Source organism: Biomphalaria glabrata, chromosome 7, assembly GCF_947242115.1.
Source record: "Biomphalaria glabrata chromosome 7, xgBioGlab47.1, whole genome shotgun sequence".
Classification (NCBI taxonomy): Eukaryota; Metazoa; Mollusca; class Gastropoda; family Planorbidae; genus Biomphalaria; species Biomphalaria glabrata.
In genome coordinates, this window is record NC_074717.1 from 37,318,843 (window position 1) to 37,324,868 (window position 6,026).

Consider the following 6,026-nt stretch of genomic DNA (forward strand, 5'->3'; position numbering starts at 1 on the left):
AAGTCAACATCAAAGAACAAACGGGCCAGTCATTGAAATAGAATGTAGTCAAGGCGATAGACAGAGAGGAATGGAGAGAGACTGTTGAAAGATCATGTGTGAATCCTTATTAAGTGATTGCCAATATTGTCAAATATATAAATAAATTCTTACCATTCTTACTTTAACCCAATTACGCCAGACGTCACAAAAAAAATCTCACGAGTTAGCTGCCTGGTATCATGCTTTAAAATAATTTGTGGTTTGTTACAGATGTCACTAATCATACTAAAGGTTAATATGCTCTTTTTTTTCGCATTTTAATTGGAGTCCACAATTTGTGTGTGTCTACCATAGACATATATATATATAGACTGGACGATAAAGAACAAATTATTATCGGAAATATTTGGGAAAAGATAAGTTTGTAGATCCACATCACAAACCTATATATATTTGCCCATGTCTATGATTATAAAACAAAGACAAAATATTGGGAATATGGCAGTTTTGCACTTTTCAAAACTAAAGATCAAAGGTATATATTGGCTGAAATGTTAGTCCTAGAATTTATAGCTCAATCGCCGCCATTTTTTTTTCACATAGATATAGTACATAAAACATATTGACTCCCCCCAAATAAAAATCACTTCCTACTTCCAGTCTATATTTATTTATGTCTATGGTGTCTACCTACCTTGCGATGATCTCCCCTGCCTTTAAGTATTATTTTATCTTTTACATAGTCGCTAGTGTATGTAACTCTTATTGAGGAATGTATAAACCTGGTGGTCAGCTGTTTAAAGAAAGAAGATTTAATGAATTGTCTAATTTTAACAAATTATCCCATTTATCATACCTTTACATTTTGAGTTTTGATCTAACAACAAAGACTTGTCTCACTAGGAGAGAGACATTTTATTTTCCTTTCCAACAAATAAGAGCACTACGTAAATGATTCACTGATCTATTTTGTTATCTGCCAAACGTTTGAAGCCTTTACTTCCTGAATGAACCATCCACTTATGTTGGCTATCGCTTGATCTTCATTTATTAGCTACGCGATGTCCGGGACAATATTTGCGTTGTTCATATATCGGACAGGGGCATTAACGAATGTTGCCAACATAGACATAAATAAATATAGACTGGCCGATTAAAGAGTTTTATGAAACGAACATTTGTGACTTGCAATTTTGTGTACTTTATTATACAGCATTTATGAGCAGTATAAAAGTTAAGTATTCATATCTATTTCAGCCACACACCTATATATATTGTAAATAAGGAGGCAGTGTAGTTTTGTTTAATCTCTAAGAATGAAGATCATGCAATTTTTCATAATTCGGAAATCCGAATACAATAGATATACATGTTTTCAAGTTACATGAAGTGACTTTCTTCGGCCAGTCTATATTTCTTTATGTCTATGGTTGCCAACTAATGACAAAGCGTTCAGAAGTTGCGTTTTTACAAAGCTTATATCAACTCTGTCTGTCTCGTAGCAATGTTGCGCAAATACTACATCCCACTTCCCATTCTTGGATCAAGTTGAGACAAATATTCATTACACATGAGAACACATGAATCAATCAAAAAATTAAATTAACCAAATAGTTAAGTAATTAGTGGTAATTATTCAATTGTGTTTTATTTAGAAAAGGGAGATAAATATTGGTGTATTAAGAGATATGGTAGTATATATGCGATTATTTCCCTTATTTCCATTTCAAAGTTCTGATGCAACGGCTACTTTTTTCTTTTCTGAAAGTGAAAAATTTATTTTTTAAAATCAACCATGCAAGCAGTTTTTTCATAAAAATACACCATTTTTACAACTATCCACTATTAATAGTAACAAACACAGGTGGCTTTTTAGTAAGGGAGATGACTATTTACCCTATATTTAACACATTTATGCAAAAGGTTTTATATTTTTTGTCAAAAAAAATATTTTTAACAAATGTATTGCTAAGCTATGTTACTTCTGTCATACTAACTACATTTACAAAAAAAAATGGCTACTATTTTTTTCAAAGAGAAAAAAAATCTATTTAATATGCAGAGTGGCAACACATCTATATGATTTTTAATTAAGGATTTTTTTTTTTTTTTTTTTTTTTTATCTACCAGATTTTTATGACTTTTAATAACTAGACTACAAAGACAGTTGGTGTGGAAACACAAGCTCAAAAATCTGCCCCCGAAGTGGTCTACCCAGGCAGGTAACAAGGCAGGTTTCAATATTTTCAGAAAGAACATCAGAATGAAATTCTATCAAAGGCAAATGACAGAGAAGAATGGAGAAAGAAGGTTGACAGATCCAGTGTGGAGCCCCAACGGGTCCAGCAGACCAAGGGATAGGTGAAAGTGAAGGAGAAGTGCGATGTGAATCTGGCCTAAATGATGGCATATAATAATTATCAAAGTGATCTAATTGTTCTGTAAGGGTCTTCTTATCTTATCATATATAATACAGACGTTAGTAAAAAAAAGAAGATGATTACGTCCTACGCGTCATGCATTTAGTCATTCATATTAACCAATGACTTAAATTCTGCCAAGTCACTGGTTTTCCTGGCTAGCTCAGGCAACCCATTCCATGCTCTAATAGCACTAGGGAAGAAGGAGTATTTGTACAAATTTGTCCTAGCATATGGGACGAGGAATGTGCCTTTATCTTTGTGTCTTTCAGAGTATTTTATTAAATTATGTTTTTGTATTTGAAGATTATGGTTCAGTGTTTTATGTATGATTGCTACTTTACTTTTGAGCCTTCTGTCCTGAAGGCTTTCTAAATTTAGTGATTTTACTAAAGGTGTTACTCTAGTCAAATGTGAATATTCGTTTGTTATGAATCTCACTGCTCTATTTTGTGTCTGTTCCAGTTTCTTAATGTTTTCTTGAGTTGAGGGGTCCCAAACGGAGGATGCATATTCTATTATTGGCCTAACCAAGGTTAAATAACATTTTAGTTTTATGTTCTTATTTGATTTATAGAAATTTCTTTTAATAAATCCTAATGCTTTGTTTGATTTTTTGTAGTTTCATCTATATGTGGATTCCATGACAGTTTTTCATTTATTATAACACCTAGGTATTTTGCGTTTTTAGTCTGTGTTACTGGTTTGCCATGAATAAGATAAGTGGAATTAATTTGTTTTAATTTTTTTTTGTTACCCTTAACAACTGACATTTTTCTGGGTGGAAAGACATGCTCCAATTTGATTCCCATTTCTGTAATTCATCTAATTCTCTTTGTAAAATATCTGTGTCTTGTGTTGTTTTTATTGTTCTATATATTATGCAATTGTCTGCAAATAATCTGACTTTTGTTCCTGAAGTAATGCAATTTGGTAAATCATTTATGTAAATTAAAAATAGTAGTGGACCCAAGACTGTTCCTTGAGGTACACCTGAGTTTATTGCTATCGGTGTTGATTTAGAGCCATTTATTATTACAGTTTGTTCTCTCCCTATCAGAAAATCTTTAATCCACTGATGCAGTGGACCTTTAATGCCGAAATATTTTAATTTTTTAAGCAAACTATGGTGGTGAACTTTGTCAAAAGCCTTAGAAAAATCTAGTAAGATAGCATCTATTTGTTCACTATTATCTAAACCTTTTGAAAAATCATCAATTAGTCCTATTAGTTGTGTTTCACATGATCTATATTTCCTAAAGCCATGTTGGTATGGTGTGAGGACATTATGTTTGTCTAAGTGGTTTATGATGTTGCTACATATTATGTGTTCTAGGATTTTACATGTGATGCTGGTAAGTGATACTGGTCTGTAGTTTCCTGGGTCAGATTTTTCTCCTTTTTTAAATAGGGGGGTGACATTAGCTTCTTTCCAGTCCTTTGGTACTCTGCCCTGGTTAAGTGAAGCCTGAAAGAGTATTTTGAACACTGGGGCTAGCTCATTGCTTAGTTCTTTGAGTAATCTAGCTGGAATACCATCAGGTCCAGACGCTTTATTTGGTTTGGTGTTGGCTAATAGTTTTTGAATTCCATTATCTTGTACTACTATATCTTCTATGTTGTCTACTTGGTTCAAATTCAGCAATATGTCTTTGTCTCCTGGGTTGAGAATGCTGATGCAAAGTATTTGTTTAGGATGTTTGCTTTAGTTTCTTTATCATTATGTATTATGTTATGTTCATCTTTTAATGGCGCTATGCCTGTTGTTTCCATTTTCTTAGACTTAATGTATGACCATAGGTTTTTGTATGTCAATGTATTATTCAAAGCCTCAGGACAAAATAACATTTCCGTAAAAAAAAATAATTCTCCCCTTCCTTTATTACAGCTTCCTGTGTTATTGCCCACCGTGTGCGGTTCACGGTATTATATGAAAAACTAGTTATTAATTGTTGTTTTAAATTATTTTCAACTTATATGCATACACAATTGAGTTTTTTTTTCTCTGCAAAAAAAAAAAAAAAAAGGAACATTTTTTCGTAAATGTAATAGTCAATATGACAGAACTTACATAACTTAAATTAGCAGTACATTTGTAAATTTTTTTATTTTTTTTAAAATTTAAAATTGTTTGCATAAATTTGTTAAAAATAGGGTAAATAGTCATCTCCCTTACTCCCTTTACTTTTTAGTCCAAACCTCCCACTAGACGAAGGAGGATGGAAGCGGTCAGAGTTTGACAATCCAGCGACGTGTGAATACCCACGTGTTCTCTCTCTCTCCCCCCCCCCCCCCTCTTGTTTTCTTGTGGACTATCAGCAGAAATAAGAGAGGGATCTTTCCTTTACTTCTTCTTCTCGTGAGGGAAGAAGAGAATTATATACATAGATTTTACTATGAAACGCCACGAACAAAACTAATTGCCGATTTCCTAATTAAGGGCTCCAAACTATGTTCCAGTTTTTATTGTGATTATTAATGATAGTCAATGTAGATTCATTTAATGCCAAATAAATTACACCTCTTTTCGAATCGTTTGACTACAAAGTACTCTACCATTCAATTCCAATAAATTAAATTCCATAGCATATCTTCTTGTCTTATTAATTACAGACGTTACTTTTTAACAGAAGATAATTACATCCTAAGCGTTTCATGTCAATTTAGTTGTATATGTTGTGCATGTTAAGTTGAGACTTAAAATCTGGGTTAAGTCGTTAGTTTTCCAGGTTGATACATGCCCTAATGGAACAAAGGAGGAGCACTTCTATGAACTCATCCTAGCATATGGGATAAGAAATGTGCCTTTATCTTTTTGTCTTGTGTATTTTATTAGGTTGTGTTTTTGTATTCATATGTTATGGAGTAGTGCTTTATGTGTTATTGCCACTTTACTTTTTTGTTTTCTGTTCAGAAGTGTCTCTAAGTTTAGTGATTTTTTACTAATGGTGTTACTCTAGTCAAATGTGAATATCATTTGCAATAAATTTCACGGCTCTATTTAGCGTCTGTTCTAGGTTATTATCTCTTAAGTTACGTGGTCCCAAACAAGGGATGCATATTCTAATATTAATCTGAAATGAAATGGCTTTGATTTCATTAAGGATGATGAGTGCAGTGTTTCACATGACTACGCAAACTTAGTTGCGACATACATATTTTCCTCATCTCGTACAAAGCCTTTGTTCGCCGTCGGTCTATGTTAATACTGATCTAAGCAAAAATTTCCTTTACTAAACCGGTTCCCGGTCATTTCATCCCTGGTCACTTCATCCCCGGTCATTTTATCCCCTGGTCACTTCATCCCCTGGTCACTTCATCCCCCGGTCACTTCATCCCCAGTCATTTCATCCCCTGGTCACTTTATCCCCGATCATTTCATCCCTTAATATTTTCATCATCTGATCATTTTTATCTAACAAATTGTAATTTAAAAAATCATGAAACACTGCGCTTAGAAAAGGGTAATGAATTATCTCCCCTTTAACCATTTTACCTTGATGAGAGTTGCACCCCTTGAACGGACACATCCATTCAAGCTCGCTCCATTCTTCATTGCCGACAATAAACAATAGCGTCATGGTCGCTGACCATCGTCCATTTCTACCCCTTCTCTTTCCACTT